The following is an 11,516-nucleotide window of genomic DNA, read 5'->3' as shown; positions in this document are numbered from 1 at the left end:
CTGGGTTCTGGTTCTGTAAAACCACTGTGCTGTGGTCTCCAGCAGCAGGAGTGACTTTCTGGCTCCAATGCCGTGATTTTGCAAGCCCCCTCCCCCCATCTGCCGCTTTGATGGTGTCTGTTGCTGTGTGACGTGGCAGTGCAGTCAGGTGCAAGTGGTAACGCAAGCACTCTTCTCTTGCTTTTGAAACAGGGTCTCCTGTAGCCCAGGCTGGCCTCAAGTTCACTATGTAGCTGAGGTATTTATTTATTTATTTATTTAGCATATGTAAGTACACTGCCGCTGTCTTCAGACACTTTCTTCTTCTCTCTCCTGCCCCACTCAGAACTTTTAACTTCTGATTCCCCCTACCTCTCCTCCCAAGAGCCTGAATGACAGGTGTGGACTACCATGCTCAGTTTTATGCATGCTCTCTGGGAATGGAACCCAGGTTTGTCTGCTAGGCAAGCTGTCCACCAACTGACACAGCCAACAGAAAAAATGGCCAGCCCAAGAGGGGCTCTTCTTTATTTCTTCTTTTGTTTGTTTGTTTTGAGGCAGGGTCTCTCTGCATAGCCTTGGCCATCCTGGAACTCACAGAGAAATCTTCCTCTGCCTATAACCCTGACCCTGAGTACTGGGATTAAAGGCCCTGTGCCACCAGACCTGGCAATAGTGGCTGTTTTTAAAAACTGTCAATAGTATTCAGCTGCAATCATTTTGTGTGTATGTCTGTTTGCCAAGACGTTTCAGACTCTGAATTGAGTCCTGCTCATTTCTGGTCCTGCCCCATGTGCTAAGTACGGGGCTTGATCTCCCTACGTTCACCTCGCCTGTATCTAATATCGAGGACTCCTTGGGCCATTTCAACTTGTCTTGGCCCCTGGTGAAGCCACCAGAAGGAGGTAGGAAGGATAGAGACCTTGAGCACAGCGTAGCAATGTGCCCTGTGAACCCCACACCAGTGTGCACGCATAGTGTATGTGAGAAGCTTGGTCTCTGCTTCTTATCTGTTGGTGAGATCTTTCACTCAGAGCTCTGAGGTTCGCTCAGGTGACGTCCAACCTTGCACTTCCCTTTTGCTTTGAAGTTTACTAAGCAAAGAGACTTTGTGTCTGGAGCTTTTGTTATGTCTGTCCCGTCCCCCTTCTTGCAGACTCTGGAATCAAGGAATAAAGCTAAAGGACTTGGGCCTTCCTCCCGAGCCACGTGATGGCAGGCGCTTCTAATCCCAGCACTTGGGAGGAAGGATCGGAAGTTCAAGGTGACCCTGGGCTACATCATGATTTCTTCTCAGAAAAGAATAGATAAAACAAGGTGCGTGGGTGGCTCGCACCTGTGATCCCAGAACTGGGAAGGTGGAAGCAAGAAGGTTCCCACTCCTTCGTGTGATGTTCAATTCCTGTATTTACACGTCTAGCCCATAGTAGGTCCCCAGCCAATGCCTACTCGCTGCGTTAGTGCCTACACCCCTGCATGCCTGTAACACACTGAGGGCACAGGGTCCCTGTGACTCCACCAGTCCCTCAGGTGTGTCTGAGCCACTCACACCCAGGTTTTATTTATTCATTTCATCTTCTTGAAAGATCCAAGATTTCATTAAAAAAAAAAAACATTTTTTAAAAAGCCTTCTTCCCACAGAGGGCTTGCTTTCCTGTTGTTTCTTCTGGCTAGACCGTCTGTCTTCTTCCAAACAAATTCAGTTCATGAAAGACAGAGCCAGCCTACACAGTCTTGTTCAGTGTCATGACTCAAATGAGGAACAGTGTCTTGAGTTCCACACACTCTCAACCACATTGGGCCTCATCAACCTGTAAGCACACCAAAGTCTTGAATCTGTAGCGTTTCCCCCCCCCCCCGTGTGTGTGTGTGTGTGTGTGTGTGTGTGTGTGTGTGTATGACAGTGTTTCATGTAGCCCAGGCTAGCCTTAAACTCACTATGTAGCCAAGGATGCCCTTGAATTCATGGTTCTGAGTCTATGTCCAAGGTCCTAGAACTGTTAAGTGGGCCACCGTGTATCCTCTGCCCAACGCTATGAGTCCCAGGTCTCATCTCACGCACGCCAGGCAAGCGCTCTTCCAACAAGCTCCATTCCAGCATGCCACCTCAGGCTTTAGAAGTTCTCCCTCCCTTTGCCTTCTTTGTCCACTATGACCTCCACATCTCTCTAGTCTCAAACTAAACATGTCCCATCTGGGTTCCTGGAAGATACATGCTGGGTTCTTAGGATGGGGCTCTGGGAGGCAAGAGGCTTCTAGCATCAGGAGGGAGCAGCAGCCAGCGTGTGGTGGCACACACAATCCTAGCAGTGTGGAGACAGACAGGCAGATCTCCGGAGCCCACAGACCTACTCAGCAAGATCCAGCCTAGTGAGACACACACACACACACACACACACACACACACACACACGTGCTCGCACACACATACACACACACACACACACACACACACACACACATACACCAGTCTCAAAAGAACAAAGTAGGCACAGTGAGGTGACACTTGCCACCAGGCCTGACAGCCTGAGTTTGTTCTCTGGGACACACAAGATAGAAGAAGAGAATCAACTCTAGCAAGTTGTCCTCTGAGCTCACCTGTGTGCTGTGTTGTGGTACGTACACACACACACACACACACACACACACACACAAATAAACAATTTATTTAATAAACATTAATTTTTTATTTTAAATTATGTGCATATGTCTGTGTCCCTGCGTGAGTATGTGCAGGTGACTGCAGGTGCCCAAAGAGGCCAGGTGAGGACATCGGGTCTCCTAGAAATGTATCACAGGCAGTTGTGAGCCCCTCTGCTTTGTGCTTGTGGAGACCAAACTTGAATCCTATGCACGAGCAGCAAGTGCTCTTCAATGCTGAGGGTTATCTCCAGCAATACTAAGAAATATTTTTTATTTGAGGACAGTCAAGGCTACAAAAGAAACCCTGTCTCCAAGAACAAACAACAACAACAAAATGTTATTTTTGGGTTTTTTGTTTTGTTTTTTGTTTTTGTTTTTGTTTTTTTAGATTTGTTTTTTTCGAGACAGGGTTTCTCTGTATAGCCCTGGCTGTCCTGGAACATACTCTGTACACCAGGCTGGCCTCGAACTCAGAAATACGCCTGCCTCTGCCTCCCAGAGTGCTGGGATTACAGGCATGTGCCGCCACCACCCAGCTGGTTTTTTATTGTTGTTGTTGTTTGTTTGTTTGTTTGTTTTTTGAACAAAATATTAAAGAAAGATGGCTGACCTAAGGAACACAGGAGGCTCCAGCCTCCACACACATGGGCACATACACACATCTTCACATACCGCATATACACATGTAGCTATTAGGTACATGAACACACACACACACACACACACACACAGATGCACACGTTAGGGGTCGACGACCATCACTAGGGGTCCAAGCCATCTCATCCTCTGTGGTAAAACTCTTCAGGTGAGAGAACCCAGAATAGAGGTTTAGGGTCTGAACAAGCACGTCTGAGCCACCCCCTCAGAGCCAAACTTGGAGAGCAAGAACACACCCGAGTCCCCCTCATGTTGTAGGCTCAGGGGTAGTCACTGTGTGTAGACTTTGTATATGAATCAGGACACCGTCTCTTTCAGGTGGACTGGACACAGAATGGAGGGAGGAGGGATGCTTCCCACCCCACCCAGGACACAACAAGGAGACATCTTCTGATGCCACAGATTAGACCAGGAGAGATCCAAGCATTTCCCATGTCCCAAAACGACAGAAGGTCTGAGTATGAAGTGGCCCTGTGGCCTGGGGAGATGGCTCAGCTGGTAAAGTGTTTGTCATGCAAGCAAGAGGATCCTCATCTCACCCCCAGCACCCACACGAAACAGCCAGGCCTGGTAGCCTGCACCTTAACCCCAGTCCTAGGGAGATCCTTGGGGCTCTCCAGCCAACAAGCCTAGCCTATTTGATGACTTCCAGGCCAGCAAGAGACCCTGCCTCAAAAAGGTATGGACCCCAAGTTGTCCTTCATTGTCCATAACGCGTGCGCGCGCACGTGCACGCACACACACACACATGCGCACATACGTGCCCTAAGTGGCCCTGAAGAAAGCCAGCACTGAGAGTGGATCCATTCCACAACTCAGCAATATCAACAAATAACAAAAGTCAAAGCCACTCTTCCAAAATTGCAGTGTCTGCAGGGCCCAGGGGCAGTGGGTGAGAAACTGTTGAGGAGCTGCCACGTAAGAACCGTAAGAACCGAGCTCAGCTTTGGACGGAAGTTTACCGCTGACTCCCCACACCTCTCCTGACACCTTTGGGTGGGAACTGCTCACCTGCTGCAGCAGATGGTCTCTGGTCTTCTGCTGGTTCTTTTTTTGTTTGTTTGATTTTGTTTTCTATTTTTTTGTTTTCCAAGACAGGGTTTCTCTGTGTAGCCCTGGCTATCCTGGAACTCACTCTGTAGACCAGCCTAGCTTTGAACTCAGAAGTCTGCCTCCTGAGTGCTGGAATCAAAGGTGTTTGCTACAAACTGCCCGGCCTTCTGCTCCGCTCTTAATGGATGTTTCTCTTTTTCTTTTTTTCTTTTCTTTCTTTTTTTTGTTTGTTTTTTGTTTGTTTGTTTGTTTGTTTGTTTTTTTCAAGACAGGGTTTCTCTGTGTAGCCCTGGCTGTCCTGGAACTCACTCTGTAGACCAGGCTGGCCTCGAACTCAGAAATCTGCCTGCCTCTGCCTCCCAAGTGCTAGGATTACAGGTGTGAGCCACCACTGCCCAGCGATGTTTTTCTTATATAAAAGCATTTCCCACACTGTTCTATTTAAGTGGACTCACGTTTTCATTGGTATCCCTGTCTGTTGTTGTGTAATTGTACGTCCCCCTTGGGCTGTGAGTTGGGGTCGATGTTTCTTTTGCATCCACGTCTTCCTATAGATGCTTTGTTATTAAGTTCTCTTTCCTTCTCCTCCTCGCTCTCATCCCCTCCACAGTGATTTCTAGGCGGCCCCTGGATTGGATGTTCTTAGTGTCTAAGACGCTTAATTTGCATGATTTTGGAGTCACCATGGAAACATAACTCTGGGTGTGTCTATAGGGTGTTTTCAGAGAGGTTTGCCTGAGGTAGGTAAAACTCACCCTGAGTGTGGGCTGTACCACTCCGTGGGCTGGTGTCCCAGAAGGAACATAAAGGGGTCGGCTTTCCTTGGTTTCCCCGATTGCAGAAGCGACATGACCAGCTGCCTCACGCTCCTGCTGTGGTGACTTCTCTACCCTCAAACTGTGAGCCAGTATAAACCCTCAGTGCGTGTGTCAGGCATCTTGACACCAACAATGAGAGGAGCAAACCTCTCCGTGGAAACCTCTGCTGTCTCTTCCTCCAGCTCCTAGAGACATCTCTTCCCGCCCTCACAGCTACTATTTGAATGCCTGAGGCAGGAAGATTACCTCAAGTTCAAGACCAGACTAAGTGCAAGGTCAGTCTGGGTGGTTTGCATAAGTGAGAACCTGTCTGGAAAAAAAAAAAAAAAAAAAAACAAACCCCGCAATTGATGAGATAGCTCAGCCAGGGGCTTGCCGCAGAGCCTGACCCACGGGGCCGAGTGCAAGCCCCAGTTGCCGCTCGGCGAAAGGAGAGAACCGGCCCCTTTAAGTTGTCCTCTGACTTCTTTATGTGCTGTGCAACACATGTGTCCTTCAAGAAAAGAAAAAGATCCATAAATAAATACGTAAAAAAGTTAAGTAGCTTTAATTTAATTTTTTTTCTTTTTTTCAAGACAGGGTTTCTCTGTGTAGCCCTGGCTGTCCTGGAACTCACTCTGTAGACCAGGCTGGCCTCCAACTCAGAAATCTGCCTGCCTCTGCCTCCCAATCTCTGCTGGGATTAAAGGCATGCGCCACCACTGCCCAGCCTAAAAAAAATTTTTAAAGAGTTATTTATTTATTATATGTAAGTACACTATAGCTGTCTTCAGATACCCCATAAGAGGGCATCAGATCAAAGAGCTACCATGTGGTTGCTGGGATTTGAACTCAGGGCCATTGGAAGAGCAGTCAGTGCTCTTAACCGCTGAGCCATCTCTCCAGCCCCCTAAAAAGATTTTTTTAATTAAAAAACAAACAGCCAACCATCGACACACACCTTTAATCCCAGCACTCAGGAGGCAAAGGCAGGAGGATCTCTGAGTCCAGAGCTAGCCTGGTCTACATAGTTAAGTTCCAGCAGCCAGGGCCACATAGAGAGACATTAATTCAAACAAAACAACAGTATTGGCTCCCTGAAAGGAGGCTCTGCTGACAGGGCTCTGAAAGGTCAAACCTTTGCATGCAAACCGGATCATTCCTGCTGTCCAGAACTGGTTACAGAGGAGATCCTGGCTCGCTGTCTTCCTCTTCCCCTGTTCCTTTTCTTTCCTCCTCCCCATTCTCTGAGGAGCAGCTCAGAAATACTTAGACTGTGCATTGATTACTTATTATTATCATCATAATCATCATAAGATTTATTTATTACTGTATGTGAGTACACTGTAGCTGTCTTCAGACACCCAGAAGAAGGCATCAGATCTCATTATGGATGGTTGTGAGCCACCATGTGGTTGCTGGGATTTGAACTCAGGACCTTCGGAAGAGCAGTCAGTGCTCTTAACCGCCGAGCCATCTCTCCTTGGTGACCAAGCACCTGACAAGGCACAGCTGGTGGCTGGAATGGACCTCAGAGGCAGCTTCCTGGTCTGGCTTGTGAAAGTCCTTAGGTTTGATCTCCAGAACTGCAAAGAAACTCAGCAGAGAGGAAAAGCAACTTGATGTATGAATACTTCATCTTGGGTCATGCTTTGAAGGGCTAGAGCCCATCATGGCAGGGGGTGGTTGACCAAGGCTGGAACCTCAGCTCCTCACCTCGTGGTGACACAGATGCAGAGAGATCTGAGGCTGGGTAATCACCCCACTCCATCAGTCCATTTCCTCAAACTAGACTCCCTCCTACAAACTCCATGACATAGCCCTGCATAGTGGCACCACAGTGTCATCTGCCTTTAATCTCCACATCCAGAAGCTGTGGAGTGAGACTCCGTCTGCAAGCAAAACAAAAACACCCCCCACCCACAGCTTCTCATATCATAGCACTAGGGAGCAAGTGTTTAAACACACAGACCTATGGGAAGCGTTTCATATTCAGACCCAAACGCACTGAACTCCTGTCTAGGGTCTGCTTCTAGAAACACTGCGTGAGTCCCTCTGCCTGCCCGCAACCTGCCGCCTGGCTGCTTTGCAGGTTTGGCTTGTTTTTAGGTGTGAGTTAGTGTTCATCCCCCATTCTCACAAGGCTCGCATCTCACGTACAGAGCTGCTCTTCAGAAGTGGGAAGGCCGTGGACCTGCCCAAGACTCTAACTTCAAGGTCCCTCCTGTCATATGGAACCCCTGGTTCTGAAGTGGCAGCTACTTCCTGCTTCAGGAAGCTCTGCTGACAGGTTTGCTTAGATTTTTTTTTTTTGAAATGCTATTTATTTTTGTTGATAATGTAGTGTTCATGCCAAAGCATGCACATTTCTCTTTGTTTTACGTTATTATGTAATAATATGTTATCTCTCTCTCTCTCTCTCTCTCTCTCTCTCTCTCTGTGTGTGTGTGTGTGTGTGTGTGTGTGTGTGTGTGTGTGTGTGTAAACCCTTGTGCCACGGTGCCCACATGGAGGTCAGAGGACAACCCTTCTTCCACTTTGTGGATATCGGGGCTTGAACTCAGGTCATCAGGCTTGGCAGCAAGTGCCTTTAGCCACTGAGCCATCCCCCAGCCTTGGTTCTTTTGTGTTAATATGGGGCTCCATATACCCAAGGCTGACCTCAAATATATTATATATAGATGAGATGGCCTTGAACTCCTGAGCCTCCTGCCTTTACCTCCCAACTAATGGGATTACAGATGTATCCCAACTAATGGGTTTATAGGTGTGTACTTCCATCTTAACTCAAACATGCATATTTTGAGCATGTGATATATATATATATATATATATATATATATATATATATAAAATATATATATAAATGCTGGAGATGTATATATATACCCAGGTCTTCTATGCGCAATGAAAAATAGCAAAATTCTATCAAGCACTGTTAAAAATTTTTTCTCCATAGATTAGTTTTGCCTATTTTATGATTTCATGTGGACATACAATATTTGATTACACAAAGCCCCGTCCCATCTCCTCTTATGCCTTTAAGCTGTGTGAGGGTGCAGCTTCAGGAGGAGGGTTTGTCTACAGGCACCAGGTCCTTACTCCAAAAAATAAAATTAAAACTTTGAGCCTTATTAGTCAGGCACAGTGGATGCCACCCGTAATCTCAGCATTTGGGAGGCTGGGGTAGCAGGATCGCAAGTTCAAGGCTAGCCTTATTCATTAGTGAGACCTTGTCTCAACAAATAAAAACAGGAATTTATGGCTTTTAAATTTATTCTTCTTGATGCTGATTTACAATTTCCCAGAGGTGAAACTCCAGACTCAGTTCTCACACTTCTGTTTATATCTAAAGGTTCAATGAAGTAATTATTTCTTTACCCGAAATCCACCTACTGCTTCTGGAACAATCTGGTCAGTCTTTGAACCTGGGCACATAAAGATTTGTTAGAAACTTAGATGGGGGAATTTTAGAGACAAGAGTCAGAGACTCAGTGTACTTAAACAGAAACTGGACTTTCTAGAGCAGAGAGCCTGGCAGACAGAAGAACCTCATTCACACAATAAAACACAACCAACTGTATTGTTTATACATTTCACTATGCCTGGACGCAGGGACTACGGTTGGTGCACTTAGTTCAATTCATGTTTAGAGTATTGTTCCCCTGAACCTCAATTTATTTATTTGTTTGTTTGTTTTCTATCATCTCATGTAGCCCAGGCTGGCCTTGAACCCATTCTGTAGGTTCCTATGACCTTGAACTCCTGACCTGGCTAGTGAGATGGCTCAGCTGGTAAAGGTGTGCTGCCTAACCTAGTGACCTGAATTCAACCCTTGCAACATGATGGAAGCAGAGAACTGACTCCTGCTAGTTGTCTTCTAAATACCACATATATGCTATGGCACAGACACACAGACACAGACACACACATGTACCAACATAGACACATTCACAAACACAGACACACACACAAACATACCAACATAGACACACACAGAAACATAGACACACACAGACACAGACACACAGAGAAACACATATACACACAGACAAACACAGATGCACACAGACACACAGAGAAACACATATACATACAAACACAGATGCATACAGAGACATACATATACATAGACACACACAGATACACACACATACAGATACCCTCAGACATACACATATATAGACAAGCACAGACATAGATACACATACAGACACATACACAAACACACAAAGACACAGAGAGAAACACATATACACACAGATGCACACAGACACACACATACACATAGACACACATACAAATACACGGACACACACACAGACACATACACTCAGACATACACACATACAGACAAGCAGACACACACACACACACTAAATAAATGTAACAAAAAGCTTTGGTTTTGTTCCTTTAAACTGATTCTCTGGCCTCCACCAGTGCAGAGCCTTGTGGGCATGTGATACCACGCCCTTTTTATTTAGTAGCGGGGAGAAGGCCACACCCAGATCTCCTCTCCTGCTGGGCAGCCGCTCTGCCTACCGAGCTGCATCCCCCAGGGCCCTGAACCTCAGTTCTCAGAATCATAGAAGTGGCCATATCTCCTTCTTGAAAGTCTGAAATGAGCTGCAACTTGTGAAAGTACTTGGTGGATTGCTGGGGTTCTGAAGGGGGAATTTGGAACTGTGCTGACCTTTGAAGCAGTCACACGTTGTGGGTTAGGGAGGGGACGAACCCTAACAACCTGAGTTTTATCCCAGGACCCGTGTGGAGGAAGGAGAGGGGTTGAGTCCTGAGAGCCAAGTCACCCCCAGGATGCCATTTACACTCTGTGGTGCATACGTGCTGCCACACCCACTAAATAAATAAGTGTAATTAAAAAAAAAAGTAACGAAGTGCTGTGGATACAAAGAGGGTCGGCTTCTCGGGTCATTTTGTTGAGGGAGGGCTGAGGGAGCGGTCCCTGGCAGACACAGCCAGTCAGAAAGCTGCATCCTGGCCAAGGGCAGACTGCCCACAGGGGAAATACTTCACCGGTTAGGCAACTCACCCCAGCCTGAAGAGTGTGACAGAGGTTCAGGGTGTGGGGAAGGAAGGATGCCCCCCAAGTGGCTTCGGTGCAGTTCAGTCAAGAACTGCAGCCTCACATGATCTTAGAGGACTTGGCTAGGACGCTTCAGAGCCGTCCCACAGCTGAGTGAGGAGAGGAATGCTTCTTTCTGCTCTTCGAGCAGTCACAAGTTACAAACTGTCCCCAAGAGTTGACCCACGAAGGAAGACAGCCTACGAGCTGCCGGCTGCCAACAAACAGCCTAACCAACAGTAGAGTAAATGTTTCCGAATCAACAATAGAGTAAATGCTTCTGTGCCAAGCAGGGGTGGAGTGGGCAGCAGGTGTCCCATCCTTGAGGCCACTGCAGGATGGCAGCTTGCTAGTAACTGTACCGCGGCCTCCTTTGGGAGAGGTGATAGCGGAGCCACCGTGGGCACAGGATAGGTGCCGTGGGCTCACCGCTGCTCAGCCTTGGGTGTGATGAGGAACCCACAGCAGACCCTTTGGCATCCACCAAGCTCCAGTGTCACCGTGCTGACATGAACTAAGTTTTACCAGGAAAAGGGAGACAGCCTCTGGCTGAGCAAACGCCACATCCTCTGCAGGGACCTCGTGAGGTAAAGTTTTCTGAGAAAATGGCCTTCAGGTATGAGCCACTCCTAAACCAGGTTGCACTGGCTGGCGTATGTCTTTGATCCCAACACTAGGGAGGCCAAAGTGGGGAGATCCCCAAGTTCAAGGCCAACCTGCTTGCTCTACAGAGTGAGTTCCAGCACAGCCTGGGCTACACAGAGAAATCGTGTCTCAAAAATCCCAAAAAGATAAAAGAAAAAAAAAACTGGACCAAGTCTATACCTTCTTCCATTATGTTTTTGACAGGTGTAGGATATATATGCACATTTATGGGCTACAATGTGGTGACCTAATATGAATACAGAGTGTAATGAATCTTTTTGTTTGTTTTGGTTTTTTTTGAGACAGGGTTTCTCTGTATAGCCCTGGCTGACCTGGAACTCACTCTGTAGACCAGGCCTGCCTCTGCCTCCCAAGTGCTGGGATCAAAGGCCTCCGCCACAACCGCCCGGCAGTGTGTAATGAATCTTATATCTGTGGATACAGAGGCTGTTCATTTTCTGGGGACAAGGAACAATGTTTTATATCATAAAGTTAGGAGCTGCTCTTGCCTTTAAAGTCCCTCAGCTCTCAGTGTTCAAGGTCTCCTCTTGACCCAACTGAATCTGTGTGTGTGTGTGTGTTTGTGTGTGTCTGTGTATGTGTGTCTGTGTGTCGCACGAGCACGCGTGCGTACTCTCTCTCTCTTGGAAATCAGTTCT

This window comes from Apodemus sylvaticus, chromosome 7 (assembly GCF_947179515.1).
Source record: "Apodemus sylvaticus chromosome 7, mApoSyl1.1, whole genome shotgun sequence".
NCBI classification, from domain to species: Eukaryota; Metazoa; Chordata; class Mammalia; order Rodentia; family Muridae; genus Apodemus; species Apodemus sylvaticus.
This window is presented reverse-complemented; position numbering follows the sequence as displayed.